At 38.5% G+C, this 17,987-nt stretch overlaps 1 protein-coding gene across 9 annotated transcripts in view; it reads right to left on the bottom strand.

Annotated features, from left to right (window-relative positions):
* The window catches only part of LOC137236380 (solute carrier family 15 member 2), a 49,260-nt gene extending 37,851 nt beyond the window's left edge, over window positions 1–11,409 (bottom strand). Inside the window, exon 1 of one of the 9 annotated variants that reach the window (XM_067758917.1) lies at window positions 11,388–11,409. The gene's annotated coding sequence lies outside the window, so the exon portion shown is untranslated. Of the gene's footprint in view, window positions 1–11,225 lie in introns of all 9 variants that reach the window. The other 8 variants (XM_067758910.1, XM_067758909.1, XM_067758912.1 and 5 more) reach the window with 8 other exon arrangements.
* Window positions 11,410–17,987: the final 6,578 nt, after the last annotated feature.

Here is a 17,987-nt window from a genome sequence, read left to right as displayed (position 1 = left end):
TAATCGATTAATGGTGCCATACCATAACGCTAACGCCATAACCCTACGATAACCAACCAACTGGTTTTTTGGTTTCTCGCCATATCCATAACCTAAAAATATTTGAGTTGGTGAATTTAATAACTTTTTGTAGATTTTATTCATTGTTTTGGATACGTTATGACTAGGAGACTTATTTTTTGTGGAATATGTTTGTAATCTTTTGCGTTTTCTTTTTTTTATGAAATTTTCACAAATTTTAGGTTAAGGCACCATTAATCGATCACATTGGAGATGTTTATGGATATGGGTATGGTTACGACTATGGCGTTAGATTTAAGAAAGTTTAATTTGTTCTTAATGAGAATTCATTCTCTTACATATGTGCACTGAAAGAAAAAGATTGGTAAAATCAATCGAAATACGTGTCAATTCAACCGAAATTTCTGTCAATTTTTATCCTTCGCAACAAAATGTTGAATCAACTGCACACAATTTGTTGATTCGTAATTGACCATTTTAGTAGTCAAATAAACAAAAAAGTTGTTTCATTATATTTTACCCATAGTTTTGTTAAATTAACAATTATTACTGTCGCTCTAAGAATACCAATCAAAAGTGTTAATATGAAAGGGATTTCTGTTCTTTTGATTAACAGATTTTATGTTAAGATAAGACTAACAGCGAAAGCCGTAGAAACGACAGAGATTTTTGTTTTTTCTAGATTAATAGCGTAAACTTTTACATCAACGGAGTTTTATGTTCATATGACATTAATACCTGTGGAAAAAATAAAAGCCGGATAAATATATATTGTAACGAATTTACTTGCAAATCCTCTTATTTGCCCTTTTGCTAGGTTCGTATCGCTAAACTGTTGAATAAATAACTCCAATATTGAATAATGGAAAAATTGCCTTTATTAAAATACTTCACAATAACACTCAAACTGTGCAATGGATAGCTTAATAACCAAACTGATAGCTTAAAGGAAACTGACTTTCAAAATAATACTGCTATTGCTCGCTAGATATCGTCTTAGTCGTAACTGCTTGACAACTCAAATCAAACTGAATTCCAGCGCCTCTACATCTGCGGCCTTTTATACTCTCTGGTTTCCTCGTTCGCATCTTCTAGAATCTACTAGCATTGTCCATGAGCTCTCAAACTTCTCAGCTGCGTGTACCTACATATGTGTGGACATAATGATTGAATTATTGATGTGAATGTTTATAGTTTACAGTCTCTCGCGCACACATAGGCGTATAAGTAAATGCATCTGTGTGTGACATCTCTCGGCTGCCTTATATATGTGTATACATGATTTGATTATTGACGTAAATATCGCTTAGCATGGCCTTAGCATCGCCTTAGTGATGGTATAGCTTAGTGATGCTAATATCCGTGACACTGCCCTCCACCTAAGTCTGATCGTCCCGATCAGACAAATCTCTCGATCTAAACGCTGCTAATCTCTCCAAATGAACCATTTTCATTTTAGTTCGTGGTTTGGTAGTGGTTTGTATGCGGTACACTACATAGTTGATCCGTTTTACAACTTTGTATGGGCCTTCCCAGTTACACTGCAATTTCGGGGACAAACCTTTTTTTCGTTGTGGGTTGTATAGCAGAACCAAATCTGCTTCCTGAAACCCTTCTGAATTAATTGCTTTATCGTACCTCGCTTTCATCTTGTCACTCATAATCTTTGCTCGTTGCCTTACCAGATCGTGTATCTCTCTCAACTCTTCTCTCCGCATCGGCATCTATCCCATACTTCAAATCAGCTGGCAGTCGAAGGTCATTGCCAAAAATTACCTTTGCGGGAGTTTGGCCCGTTGTGTCATGTACTGCCGATCGGTAGGCCCTCAAAAATAATGATATGTGTGTATCCCAGTCCTTATGGTACTTGTCTACTACTTTCCTTAAATGCTCCTCCAATGTTCTATTGAAACGTTCCACCATACCATCGGACTGAGGATGCAATGCAGTTGTCCGTGTTTTTCGAATGCACAACTTCTTGCACATTTCTTGGAACACAGCTGATTCAAAATTCCTGCCTTGGTCAGAATGTAACTCCATTGGTACACCATACCTTGTCACCCATTCGTTTTTAACCACTTCCGCTACTGTTTCTGCTTCTTGGTTTGGGATTGGGTATACCTCTGGCCATTTACTGAAATAATCCATAACCACCAGTACGTATTTGTTTCCGCGGTTGCTAGTAGGAAATGGACCTGCGACATCCATGGCGATCCTTTCAAATGGTGCACCTTAAATATACTGCTTCATCTGGCCATGACTTCGGCTTTTGGGCCCTTTCGCTCTGTTGCATACCTCGCAATTGGCAATCCACTCGGTGACCGGCTGACGGCAACCAACCCAATAGAATCTCTGCTTAATTTTCTCGAGTGTCTTCGTGATTCCAAGATGACCTCCACTTGGACCATTGTGCAGCTGGCTGAGCACGTCAGGAATCCTCTTTCTGGGAACAACTATCAGTTTCTTCTTGCATTGACCATCCTCACTCTCCCATACTCGATGCAAGCAACCGGATATCAATTCTAAACTGTTCCACTGTGCCCAATATGACTTCGCAATGGGACTCTCTGCTGACATCTCCGCTCTGCTTGGTCTTTCGTTTCGTTCGAGCCCTTGCATAACATGTGACAGATCTGTATCTTCTAGCTAACACTTTCTTAGTTGTTCCTTGTCCCATTCATCCGTACACGTTATAGTCATTAGCCGGACATCTATAATGTCTTCTTTAGCCTCGGCCTTTGAACAGTGCTTGCATTCCAAACTACATGGTCTTCGTGACATTGCATCAGCATTTCCATTGGTACTACCTTTTCGATGCTCAATGGAAAAGTCATAGCTTTGTAGTCGCTCGATCCACTTTGCCAATTGTCCTTCCGGATTACGGAACTGCAGAAGCCATTTCAACGCTGCGTGATCTGTCCTGACACGAAATCGCTGGCCGTAGAGGTATTTGTGAAAATGTTTAATGCACTCTACCAATGCCAACAGCTCTCTCCGCGTAACACAGTAGTTCCTCTCTGGTTTTCCAAACGAACGGCTGTAATATGCAACTACCTTCTCCTGTCCATCGACCAGTTGTGATAAAACGCCTCCTATAGCATATCCACTCGCATCTGTATCTAGAATAAATGTTGCTCCTGGAATCGGATATGCTAACATTGGGGCAGTGCACAAACGCTCCTTCAATGTTTGGAAAGCCACTTCTTGCTCCTTCTTCAATTCAAAAGCTTTATTTTTTCTTGTAAGCTCATGGAGGCTATGGGCTACGCTGAAAAAATTTGGTACAAATTGGCGGTAATATGTGCACAGCCCAAGAAAGCTTCTCAATTCATGTAGGTTCTGTGGTCTTGGCCAATCCTTTACAGCCTCTATCTTTTCGTTCGCAGTGCAAATGCCCTCTGTCGTTACCTTGTGACCCAAATAATTTACTTCCTTTTTAAACAGCGAAAACTTCCTCCAAGTTCCTAAGATGTTCATCAAAATTCTTGCCCAATACGATGATGTCGTCCAGATACACCAAGCATGTTTTCCAATGTAGTCCTTTCAGTACCTGGTCCATGAGTCACTCAAAAGTAGCTGGTGCACTACAAAGTCCAAAAGGCATCACTGTAAATTGCCAAAGACCATCACCGACACTGAAGGCTGTTTTCTCTTTGTCTTCCTCCTTCACCTCCACTTGCCAGTAGCCGCTTTTTAAGTCCAGCGTGGAAAACCATTTCGTACCAGATAGCGAGTCCAGAGTGTCGTCAATTCTTGGCAATGGGTAGTTATCCTTTTTCGTTACGTCATTCAACTTCCGGTAGTCCACGCAAAACCTCATTTTTCCATTCTTCTTTTTTACAAGTACTACCGGTGAGCTCCATGGACTAGCTGATGTTTCGATGACGCCGCTGTCGCTCATTTCTTGAATGATTTGACTCACAACTTCCCGCTTCGCCAGTGGAACACTACGTGGAGCTTGACGGATCGGCCTCGCATCTCCAGTGTCAATTTGATGTTTCACAACGTTGGTGCGGCCTGGTTTAGAATCATCCTGGTCAAATATGTTCGCGTACTTTAGGAGCAGTTGTTTTGCCTTACTCTGATATGCTTCCTCTAGCCCCTGCGTCCATGCCGTGATGTCATTTGAAAGATCAGTATTACTAGCTGAAACGTGTTCCTGGAGCTGTTCACAGTTAATAACTACTTTAGCCTCTTGGCATCTTCCCAAAATAGCTCCTTTAGTCAGTTTGAGTGGTGACTTGAACTCATTGAGTACTCTTACCGGAATACGTCCATCTTGTTTTGTCATAGCCAGGGTTTTTCCTACAAGTATGTTTAGTGCTGATTTGTTTGCTTGCTTCGACAACCCACAATTTGTTTGTCCCACAATCTCCATCAACCTTTGCCCAGATGACTGCTTCGGATTTTGGTGGTATTTGCTGACTCTTCCACCAGCACTCGTTTACTGCTGTAGCCTCTCTCGTAGCTGAAATTAAGTGGTACATCCATGCTTTTATATCGCATCGTCTTGCTTTGCATGTCGATCTTGATGCCCTGGTCGATTAAGAAGTCCACTCCAATTATGATTTCATCAACAATTTCTGCCACTATAAAATTGTGTACTACCGTGACATTCCCAATTGCGACTTCACATTCTACTTCTCCAATTACCTGGGTGTCCTCTCCCGTGGCTGTACGTAATCTTGCTCCAAGCAATGGTCTTATCTTTTTGTTGACTAAATCCGCTCGAATGATGGAATGAGATGCACCCCTATCTACAGTCAGTAAACGTTCCTTTCCGTCCACATGTCCTCCAACAGTAAGATTGCTCGATCTTCTTCCAATCTGCGAGATAGAGATTATGGGGCATTCAATTGCGGGAGCCAGCTGTCGCCCCTTGCGGCTGACTCGATTTAGTTTTACGATTGAGTGGTCTTGGAGATTTGCTCATCACCTTCTGCTCTGCGTTTACGACCACCCACATTGTTGGAGCTATTGGGATCGCTGCTGCAATGTCATGCAATATGACCTGGGTTGCCGCACTTGAAACATTTAATAACTCCGGCATTTTTCTGTTGTGATCCCTTCAGTGCTTCCAAAATTGTGTCTACCCAATCTGATCTTTCCACTTCCACACGATGAGCTTTGTATGCTCATACTTGCTTGTTTACTCAACAGTGAGGCCGTTTCCTTAGTCAATGCATGTGATACCGTTTCAGCAAATGTCAGCTTTGGGTTTGCGTATGTAGCTCGCTTCGTTTCCACGTCCCGTATGCCATTTATGAAACTCTGGATTTTTACCCTTTCAGTGTATTCCACGGGTGCGTCCGCATTTGCAAGATGAGCCAATCTTTCAATATCTAAAGCAAACTCCTGCAATGTCTCATTTGCTTTTTGGTAGCGGTTTTGCAACTCTATTTGAAATATCTGTTTCCTGTGTTCGCTTCTGTATCGCCGTTCTACAGCAGCCAACAATGCGTCATAACTGTTCCGTTCGTACTCTGGAATAGTCTGTAAGATTTCAGCAGCTGGTCCTTTCAATGCTACGAAGAGTGCGGCAACTTTATCTTCCACATTCCAGTTGTTCACTGCTGCGGTCTTCTCAAACTGTAGCTTAAAGACCTGGAAAGGAACAGAACCGTCAAAGGATGGTGTTTTTACCTTCGTATTGCTTGCTGAAATAACTGGGCGATTTAGTTGCAGCTCCTGTATACGACCTTTTAAAGCATCTACCTCAGCCTCGATTTTGTTCTCAAACTGCATTATTTTTTCGTCCATACGGGCTTCTAGTTGTACAGAGATCTGCGATGATACCTGTGCTGAAATTTGTCCCGACATTTCGGATATACGTGCCTCCTGTGCTTCAATCCTGGATGCTATTTGCGACAACATTTCGGATATACGTGCCTCCTGTGCTTCAATCCTGGATGTTATTTGTGACGACATTTCGGATATACGTGTCTCCTGTGATTCCATTTGGGATACCATGTATGTCTTCTGTTCTACCAGTTGAGTTTCCATCTTGGATGTAATACGTGTCTCTTGGGATTCCATCTGTGATGACATATACGTTTTCTGTTCTTCTAGTTGAGATGACATTGTCGATGTTTGAGCAGATATTGCAGCCAAAATCATGTTCAAGTCTGTGCTCGTAACTGTCTGCGATGTTTCGTTTTTCTCTTCAATTTTTGTTGTTGTCTCGTCCCCATCAGGATAAAATACATACTCGTCCACATCAATTCCTTCTGCTTCCATTGCCTCTCGTAGCCGTGCCTGAAGTTCGAGTTTAACGCCGCTTGTATTCAATCCACGGCTCCCCAACTCCTTCTTCAGTTGCTGGATCTTCAATTCACTGAACTTTGCCATGTCCAAGTTGTATTCCCAATCTTCGGAATTTATTCAACAATTCCTCTTCTGACACCAATTGTAACAAATTTACTTGCAAATCCTCTTATTTGCCCTTTTGCTAGGTTCGTATCGCTAAACTGTTGAATAAATAACTCCAATATTGAATAATGGAAAAATGGCCTTTATTAAAATACTTCACAATAACACTCAAACTGTGCAACGAATAGCTCAATAACCAAACTGGATAGCTTAAAGGAAACTGACTTTCAAAATAATACTGCTATTGCTCACTAGATATCGTCTTATACTGTTTTCACACAGAAACTTAATGATCTAATTTCACCTGTTAATGAAATCGTAAATTTTTTGCTTTCACACAGAAGTAACTGCTCGATTAGTATCAAGGATGAGACAAACAATTATGGCGGAACGATACAAGGTGGGAGCATGGTGACATACCTACAAACAAAAAAATTCCATTTACTTGTAAATTCGATGGACAAATGTCAAAATCGTACTGCGCCGGTAGTTGATGTATCAAATAAAATAAAAAAAGGTTATAATCAGCTGTTCGATGCGGCCACCTTGTATCGTTCCGCCATGCAGACAATGACATTTGCTTTGAAAACTAAGAAGCGGAAACGGAAGCGGAACGCTGCCAACAGAGTTGCATTGTGCTTTTGACTTCATTAGGCATTCGATTAGCTACTAATGAAATAATAATAGATTCGAATTTTGTAGGGAAGATTGAGCTCAATAAGCGTCTTAATGTAGAAAACTGCCTTTATTATTCAATAAGCCGTCTGTGTGAAAACAGTATTAGTCGTAACTGCTTGACAACTCAAATCAAACTCAAATTCCAGCACCTCTACATCTGCGGCCTTTTATACTCTCTGGTTTCCTCGTTCGCATCTTCTAGAATCTACTAGCATTGTCCATGAGCTCTCAAACTTCTCAGCTGCGTGTACCTACATATATGTGGACATAATGATTGAATTATTGATGTGAATGTTTGTAGTTTACAGTCTCTCGCGCACACATAGGCGTATAAGTAAATACATCTGTGTGTGACATCTCTCGGCTGCCTTATATATGTGTATACATGATTTGATTATTGACGTAAATATCGCTTAGCATGGCCTTAGCATCGCCTTAGAGATGGTATAGCTTAGTGATGCTAATATCCGTGACAATATTTAAACTTACGTAGTTTTTTTTTTTTATAAATTCAACATAAGAACATTTCATTTGTAATGATTTTATTGCAATATTTAGTAATATTAATTAAAATAATAATAACTTAAATCTGAATTCAAATAAACAAAACTTGTTCCGAATTACCATCGACAGCTTTGTACGAAAGTATGTAGCCATATATATACGTAAATACGTGAATACATAAATACGCATGCTTGCTGCATACATATTCACACACGCTTTAGTACATGCTCTAGAGAAAATAACGTCACTGCTCCGTTTGTTAAACCACATTGGCGTCGGTTTCAAGAACTTTATTTCAACTTTATTTTCAAAAATGTTTACCATATTGTTATATTATAATGATATTTACATATATTTGTGTACGCACATTTCACATAAAATGTTTCCATTTTCTTTGAACTTAAAACAAAAATCGGACATTTAAGTACATACTTACATATGTATGTACTTACTAACCGAACTTCAATTGGGCTGCATCAAATATGCTGGCACACATTAAACATTAAACGCGCTTTCACCAAATTTTATTTTTTATAATTTATTTAATTTATAGTTTTGAAGTAGTCACCAGACTGATTCTCAATTCTCAATCTTCAGTTTCAGCTTATTCTCAATTTCTTCTATCGCATGTAGAGTTGCCACACTTGATTGTTTCGAACAAAACTTGTAGTATAAATATTTGACATAACCTTTTAAATAGAGAAATTGTAAGTTATAGAAAATTAAAGAATCTTAGATCTTATTGTACTAATACTCTTTTTGCAATAAATGAAATGAAATGAATCAAATCGCGGGACGGTAATTCACCACTGGAGTAACTTTACATGTAATTCGGCAAGTTTAATTGTCGTAAGACTTTAAGTTGAAACGATTCCAAATGAACTCAAACTTTTATGCTATCGGAAACATCAAAATTAAAAACGATGTTTTTATTATCTTATTAGATTCGTTCAAGTGAGTAAAAACTTGAAAAATTCCTGTTCGTTCAAACAAAACTTTTGCAACAGGAGGGCGCAATTTTTGGTGGTTTTCTTTTTTTTTTGGTGTTTTTGTTTTTAACAAGTGGTACCATCGTCATAAGTACAAAGTAGGGAGCGCACTGAGCGTAAAATTTTCTTTGGAATTTGCTCATGCAATGACTGTTGTTCGCTGTTGAAATGACCAGTGAGATCAGTTGTGCTAACAGAAAATCATTTAGATTAATTAGGATTCTGTCAATTTTACCGAATTTTGTTAACTTAAGAGCGAAAATTTCTCTTCTGTTGAAATGACTAAACTAATTTGTTCGCTTGACAAAGAAATTGGTCGAATTAACTACAATTCGATCAATTTCACCGAATCTCCGTTAAGTCAAGAACAACAGAACCGATTTGTTGATTTTACTAGCACCATTTCTTTCAGTGTATATTCAAAACCGACTGAAAACAAAATTTAAAATAAATCTAAAAATATATCAAAACGACTTATACCTACATTAACCTGGGTCGATTTGTATGGACGAAAGTTAACCGATATCGCGGGTAAGCGTAGTGGAACTTTTTTTCCTGAGCCCAAATCCTATCGAAAAATCGATGGCGCGATATCGGTTAATAAATCGGCCCAGTCTAATATGTATGTATATTGTTGTAATACCTCCGAAGAAGCAACATCACAAGCCACGTTTATTAACGAAATATGTGGACGATTTGTTCGCCATCGTAAAAACGGATGTCGTGGAAGATATGCTTAATATTTTGAATGGATACAATAGGAGCATCAAGTTTACTGTTGAAGTCGGATTTGATGGACAGCTGCCATTTTTAGATACCTTAATAATAAGAAGGAATAACCAACTTTCATTTGATTAGTACAAGAAGTCCACGGCATCGGGTAGGCTAATCAATTATAACTCGAATCATGACAAGACAACGATAGGCTACACAGCCAAGAATTTTGTTAGAAGAGTTCTCTCCATCAGTGATGAAGTCTACCACGGGAAGAATATAAAAGCAATAAAAAACATATTGGAAAATAATGAGTTTCCAACACATATAATACAGAGCTATATAAGAGATTATTTCGTCAAATTAAATACAAATAAACCAACTAATGATACAAAGAAAATGTATAGATTACATTTGTAACTGGTCTGTATAATAGAATAAAATATTCAAACATATATGACAGAGAGAGATTTAAATAAGCATACAATTAGCATTAAAATAACATACAACAATACGTTGCAATGGAGGATTTTTAGCAATACGAAAAGCAGAATAGAGAAATTTGATAAATCGGGCGTTATATATAAAATTAATTGTAATGGCGACGGGTCCCACGTATGCGACAAAGTATATGTGGGGACAACTAACTCGAAATTGAAGACGAGGATTTCCGGACATAAATCAAATATTAAAAACCGTGACAACCCTAATGACAATAAAACAGCTTTAACTCAGCACTGCAGAACCACTGGACACTCTCCCGACTTGGAAAATATAACAATAATGCAGCATGAGAGAAACAGCAATAAACGCTATATACTTGAAATGTTACACATAATAAATACACCAAGTAAAAAACGCATAAATTTCAAATCAGACACAGACCGTTGCGCCTACGCCTATAGAGAACTTATCAACAACAACAAAAAAGGCTTATAATAAGAGTGTGACTTCGTTTGCACAATTGTTCACCTGTTGCTGATGCGAGCGTCGCCTACGGTTGGAGATTTAATGTATTGTTGTTTGTATACAAATTTGTTTACGATTACTGTATTTTATTGTTTATATTTTTTAATGTTCTTCTTTTACCCTTGTTTGTTAAAATATAAAATATAAAGTTAGTCGACCAGGTGCAGTCATAAGTGTAAGTTGGCACTTGCGATAATTGTATAATTATGTATGTATGTACCTACATATGTCTCAATAAATGTTTTTCGTTTTTCCAGTCCTGAAGATGACTTCAGATTGAAGTCGAAATATTGGCAAGACAAACCATTCGACAAATATATATACATTGTTTAAACACATTTGCTGTATTTTAATAAACATATGTATATATTGGCCTAGAGCTCAAACATACCTTGAACAAATTAAATTGGACAAAAATACAAACTTAATTGCAAACGAAAAAAATTAAGATAGCAGAAATCATACCTCTGACAATATATACATACGCGGTTTTTACTACCCTGGTTGTATGGGTGGACTGCCCCGACCATTGCAATTCTAAAACCCAAAAAAAATTAAAGGTTTAAATCTCTTCTTATAATATCCGGAAATAAACTGAGAATTGGTTTATAATCAACAAAGTTATAGGCTCGTAAGGGTCCCAAGGTACAAAAAACCATGTTTTAACCAAAACTAACGACTTTGGAGATATCCGGGGAAAACCTTGTATGCCGTCACTACATTTTCATTATGTATTTAATTTTGGATTTGATTCAGTATAGAAGGTGAAAAAATAATAAATTTTTTTTTATAAATTTTTTTCTTATCACATAAAGAAATCACTAGGGCAACTTATGCAAGCTCGAGAGCCCTCTCACAAAACTCGTAAACCGGGTAAACCTCGCAAAATTGTATCAAAAATTTGCTAGGTTTCCATGGTAACAATACAATTGTGAGTTTGAACGAAAAATTTCACAAATTTTTTCAAATTTTTCACATAACATTTCAATGGCAGTTCGATTTTTTACTTCTTGATATTGCACACATACATACATATGTGTGCATCTTTCCACTACATTTGGCAAATCTTATGCATATCACTTTCTGTCTTAAAAACGGTAACTTTTCATTCCGTAACATTCACTTTCCACAAACAATACTAACCGTTATCAACCGTTCACGAACGTGTCTCAATAAATACTGAATAACTCAGAAGTAATATTAACACAAACTCATTGTTAAGTATTAAGTCATACAGTCCCGAAAAATGTTAGCTGTACCGAGATTTCGAGATGCAAAACTTCGGTTTCTCGAGACCCCTCTCAAACTCATGCCCTGCCATACCTTCGTCGACGTCACTTTCCTAGAAGCTCTAGGTGTAGCTCCGAAGACTTTGTAACGGATGTTTTTGTCGCGCTATGCTGCCGAGCTACACCAGAGAAACACCTTGAGAGGTTAAGGAGTGACTATTCGGCAAAGGATGCCGCCCTGTTGTTTTTGTGGTAGCAGTGCTTCGCCACATAGGTGCGACCGATCGGAAATTGTCATCAATATCCTCTAACGGGAGTCCAATGAAACTTGCTGTTTCAACAGGGGTGGACCATAATGAGAGGGGTGTTAGAGGCGTTGGTTCCACAATACAGCTGGAGAGATGGTTGGTGTCATGTGTGAACACGTTACAAGCAGGACATATGTCATATGCCGCCTTCGAAATCATAAGCAGTCTAAGGGGATGTCGTTGCGTAACTCATGGATGAAAATCGTATTATCCTCGGAGCATCTACATAATTAAAATTTTACAAGCACCCTCGATAAAATTTTTAAAATGTAGGCCAAAGTTTGCAGACGTTTGTGTTCACAACATTAATTTCAATAGTCTTCGTTAAATCAAAACGATATTTTAGAATGAAAGACGACCGATTTGAAGTTGAAGGATGTTAACTGCTGTTTTTCGGCCTTGTCATTATGGATGACAGCGTAGCTTCTGTTTTCAGACTAGTTCGACTGTCCACTATGTTAGGGTAGTAGCACACACGTTCATTATTTCGACTGTCTTGGGGAAGCTTTTGCTTCATTACTTCTTGCGAAGGACAAAACCTCACCTGGTAAATATATGTGCCTACGTATTCACATTTGTAAAAGGAGCCGTAACGTGTAGGTGATATTTAAACTTGGTTGATAGGCTATAATCAATGTGATTCACTCCAAAGGACTAGTCTGTATAGGGCCGCCAACTTTAGGAAATGTCAACCGGGAGACTTGGGTGTTGAAGGATGAAGTGTGAAAATCAAAATAAACATTTCAGACGCTATTGCATAGTTTCGAAAATAAACAACAGATGTTTGAATGTAAGCCCAAGTGATTTTTCAAACCCTTCTCATACGTACATATATCATCAACCTAATTATTAGGTAAGAAACATTTCAATGGAGTGTTTATGCCCCTAGAAGCTACTAGGATGCGTATATCCCTAGTGTGAAACGCTGCACAATTACACCAAACCTTTTCGCATTGCACTATTTTGGTGAGCGCAGTCTCTTGGCTGGCTAGGTCATTTTAAGCGAATGGCTACAAATTCTCCAACCAAACTTAACATCAGACAAAGTGAGTTATAGAAATCCCGCTTGGCCTTGGTGCTTACAATGCAGTCAGTTATGGTGGGAAAGAAATTGTATACGCGTATAATGATGATGTTAGCCTAGATAGGAGGAGGTAATTTACAATTTCTCTTATGTGTATGTCAAAATCTGCAGCTGATTTTTCAGCTTGGTACTCGATCATTCAACATCAAAGGTTCTATCAGTCTCCGCTTATGGAAAAGCGAGAGAGGACTGGATAGCAGAATAAGCTACAAAACCAAAAAAATTGTGTTGATTTTTTAATGTTTCCTGTGCCCAACATTTCGGGATTGGACATTACGGGCGTAGACGCCCTATATTTTACTTATTATCCGCATATCTGATGTAAATAAATACCAGCTTGCTCTACAGATTATGGTGACTCTTTTGCCGCCCGCAACTAGGGGACATTTCCCACCCTCCCCCTCCCTCCAAAGGTCGAGAAATTTTAATTTTTCAAATACTTTACAGAACAAAAATGAAATATCCAAAGAAAAAAAATTCAAATTTTCAATACTTAAAGTATTTGAAAAATAAAATTTTTTATGGAAAATCTTTAAGTCCAAGGTGTGGAAATGAAAATATCTAGCATCAATACTGGGGGCCATTTTTTTCTCAACGGAATATCATAGAGAGTAAAATTTTGCGTATGTGCTTTTCCTTGCGTGCAAAAATGTGCTCAAGAACAATTTTTTGCACGGTTTTTGCAACAATTTTAAAAATAGAAATTTATTTCACAGAAACAAAAAAATGTGCTCTTAAAGAGTTTTTAATTACAAGCAAATTGGTGTTTGAATTGTCGGTAAAAGTCTAGTTGAGGGGTCGACTGCTAATACGCTACCAAAAATATCGAGAGAGGTGTCAAAAGACGCGTATTGACCTCGAAATAATAATGTGAAAAATAAACTCAATTCAGTAAAAAAATAACAAAAATACATAAATTTTTCAATTCACATTGTCAGTTTTATTTCATATAAAATAAGATTTACTGGAGCACTTACATAAATGAAATGTTAGATTTCATTGTTTGATTTGCTTACATTAACTTTTTCTAAATATGTACATTTTAAGAGCTTGAATCAGCCAAGGAAAACCTTCCGTGTTTTTGGTCTGCGAATATGGAAATTACCGATTCAAATCTAATGCTGCGAGCAAGGCTGGACTCCAACGCCAATGTTCCAAGGCTTGTCAAGCGATTGTGGCTCATAGTAGAACGTAACAATTTTTTCACGCGAGACAATAGACTAAAAGAACGCTCCCCTTCAGCCACACTGACTGGAAGTGCGGAAAATATTCTTAATGCTATGCAGATGTTCGGAGATAATACTTCCATCTTCAAGTCATGAAATTTGTTCAGAAGTTGAAATGGTAGCAGCGAATCACATCCCAAATTTGCTAAGTGGATGGCTTTGAGATGAATGATTTCATCTATTAGATCCGTAGAAATATCGATACCATAAATCGTGCAGAATGCCGCTGCCTTTTCTCTGAGCTCTTCTTTCGTCAGATCCTGATACTTCCACAAAAAACTAAATTTAATCGCAATGTCATTTACGGCTTCGAAACGTCTTGTCATGTTACCAATCAAGCAGTCCAAAAGAAGGTAAAAAACTTGCTGTTTATTTCGAAATCACACTCAGGTGATTCGCCAGGTAATTCATCGAACTGACGCTTTCTTATCTTCCTTCTTTTCTCTGCGAAGGTATTCACAACTCCTATACTCCCTGCCAGAATCTTACATTCTTGAAGTATGATCGACCATTGATCCCTGAACTTCTTCAACTCATCAATCAGGCTACGTATATTTTCTGTTTCCACGTCCAGTGTGGCATTTCTAGATAGCAGTACCAGATTTCGATGGTTGATTACCGTCAACACTTTGAGCCAAATGGAGGCTAAGAGGATACACTCAAATTTCCCCATATATGCTTCAATACCTTCCAAATCCGTTACTGTTTCTGAACTCATATTTAAAAGCTTTATTTCATCAATAGCTTTCTTGCGGAATGTGAGTTGCGAAAGGTTTCACACTATCCACACGAGCAGACCATCGTGTTTGTGACATGCTGTGCAAGGAGCAATTAGTTTTTTCCTTGAGAGTTTCCCATCTCTGAGGGCTTGCGCTAAAGATATTATACATTTTCTGGGTAATACCGAAAAATGTGATGACTTGTGCACAACATTCAGCAGCTTGCACTCCACATAAATTTAAACTATGACAAGCACAAGGTGCAAATATTGCCAGGGAGTTATCTCTCAGGATATGACTCTGCGCTCCTTTGTAATGACCGCTCATATTACTGCCATTATCATACCCTTGCCCACGGCAGTCATCCAGTGGTATATTGTGCTTTTTTAGAGTGCTGCGAATCAGCTCAGCGATAGCTTCTCCTGTTTTTGCGTTACAATCGACAAACTCTAAGAAGCGTTCTTGGATTTTCCATTTTCCGGAGCCCCTATCTAATAAAACATAACGCAATATAAAAACAGTCTGCTCAATATGCTCCGAATCAGGGGTCGCATCCACTATTACTGTGTAATACTTGACGGACTTTCTCTCGCCTTCTATCTTTCTAATTACTTGACTTACACAGATTTCTATGAACTCATTTTGTATTCCATGAGACAAATAATGTGCCTGGAGACGATTCTTTTTCGTTTGAGATTCTCTCACCTTCTCCAAATGTTCATGAAATAGGGGGTCATAATTGCTGATCAGTTCCAAAATACTCCAGCGAGCTGCTTCATTTTTAAGGGTTTCCGCTAAGAGAAAATCCACTGAACTTGCATTTCGAATTCTCATTTCATATTGGCGCCACTCTATATAGCAAGTTTTATGATTTTGACTATTTTCATGTTCAGGAATTTTGTCGTGTGATCTCTTCCAATCTTTTTCTTTAGAATAACCTGAAGATTTTGTGAAAACTGATCGGGTATTTTCGGAAATTTTGCTGAAAAGCCGGCATGGAAAACAAAAAATCGCTTCTTTTGTTGCACCCGAAACGAGCCAATCACGTTTTACTTCTTCTCCGTTTTTTTTTAGAGTAGTATGGAGTGTGATTTGAAGGAAATGGCGACCACTTAAGTCGTTCGGAAGTCGAAATAAAATGTGATTTTAAGTTAGTTGAAGCATTTCTGACAGATAGCGCTTATAAAATTGTGTCAAAAACGTTTATCTAACTTAAAATCATCCCTCTCCGCGGCCCTGAAAGTATTTAAAAACAGAATACATACTTTCGAAAATACTTTGAAATCGAAAGCTTACATTTTGGTATTATTAAGCGCTGTACGCAGATCAAAAACATTCAAGAAAAATTTTGCAATTTTCTTGAGCATGAAAATAGCAGTAGGCACAAAATTTTGGCATTTCACGATGCATGGAAATTTATACATGAATACCGCTTTTATAAAAAAAAAACACAAAATCTATGAAACTTTTTGATCCCATAAGGTAAAATCTGTCGGCACACTGTACGATCTTATTATGTATAAAAGTTGATACATGCGCTTTGTCAACTCCCCGCTCTGTAATTCAATAACTTTGCAAGCTTCTCAGAAGCGCATGTGGCTTCGTTGTTATTTATTCTTGGGGGAACACTGATTTCATCGTGTCAGATTGTGGTCGTGGATGCTTCATTGTTGTATCCGTTTAAGATATCGAAGAAGAGATCCCTTCATAAGCTTAGCTTGCTCTGAACATGTTGTTGTTGTTGTTGTAGCGATAAGGCTGCTCCCCGAAGGCTGTTATCGATGTGATGGTCCTTTACGGATACAGATCCGGTACGCTCCGGTACCACAGCACCATTAAGGTGGTAGCCCGACCATCTCGATTTATGTGGCCACATTAAACCTTCAGGCCATTCCCTCCCTCCCCACCCCCAAGTTCCATGAGGAGCTTGGGGTCGCCAGAGCCTCGTCTGTTAGTGAAACAGGATTCGCCGCGGATAGGTGAGGTTGACAATTGGATTTGGAGAAGCTATATATTGCGCTGGCAACCTGAAGGGTTGCGCTACACAGCCCCTTGAATCTGGTATTTTAGTCGCCTCTTACGACAGGCATACCTACCGCGGGTATATTCTGATCCCCTAACCCGCTGAACATCATTTACCATGTCACATGAAGTCTTCCGGGTGTAAAATTTGCGAGTGCTATACCGGAACATTAGTAGCTTACGTCCTTCGTACTCACACCTTTCTGCGACTGCTTTTTCCTTCTGGAAGTACGTCTCCCTACCCTGCCTTATTCCATTAGGTTAGGTTTCGGCGTGGAGGCTGCACTTTCCTACCTGAACGAAATTCTTCATATTATATGTTTGATATGTTTGATAAGCTTAAGCCCACAAAGTAAAACACAATGTTTGATCATGTATAAAACTTCCAATCGGTCGATATTTCGACTTCACTCTGAAGGCAGGAAAGCATGAACATGCTCATCAAACATGTCATATCAAAATAAGTAAGATCGCCAGCAACAGCTTTCATTTTCTAATAAATGCAAATTTTAACTTTTATTTCCCCCTGTTGGGGGAACAGAAGCGCGGGCCCACAAAATTTCTAAGATCATGTGCAAAGCCTACGATATTAGACTCAAAAAGTGGCTCATATTTCTGAAGAAAGTAGACTTAAGGATGGATATACTAACTGTACACGGCCTTCTGGTGTCACATGCTTATAATTTAGATCTCGTTAACAACAGCAGATGTAGAAATTACGAGCCGCAGGAAGGAAGGGTTGAGAACGTTCTGTGTTCGTGTCCTGCGATCGCCCTGTCAAGACTCCAGTTATTAGGTGCGGCAGAGTTGCCAGGTCTCGATGCAGCAATTAAGCTAGGTCCTAGAAACCTTATAGTATTTGCCAAGAGGACGGAGTTATTCTATAACATCACATAACAAATCCTGCCATCTGATGGGGTTTTTACGTTTGGTAGTCAAAAAATTCTGCTAACACTATTGACACATTCAGTCTATGAGAGGTCTTATTGACCGGCCAGTTCAACCTAACCTAACCTCTACCTATAGATACGTGCAAGTAATTTGAATCTTCATTATTTTATATACATATTTGGGGAAGCAAATACCTTATCAGCAGATCTTTTGGGGGAATCGTAGTAGTAGTGATGATGAAAATTAAATGATGAACTTTATGAT

The sequence above is a fragment of the Eurosta solidaginis genome, chromosome 1 (genome assembly GCF_040869045.1).
Source record: "Eurosta solidaginis isolate ZX-2024a chromosome 1, ASM4086904v1, whole genome shotgun sequence".
Classification (NCBI taxonomy): domain Eukaryota; kingdom Metazoa; phylum Arthropoda; class Insecta; order Diptera; family Tephritidae; genus Eurosta; species Eurosta solidaginis.
The sequence above is the reverse complement of the archived record's forward strand: the minus strand, read 5'-3'. Positions and strand labels throughout refer to the sequence as shown.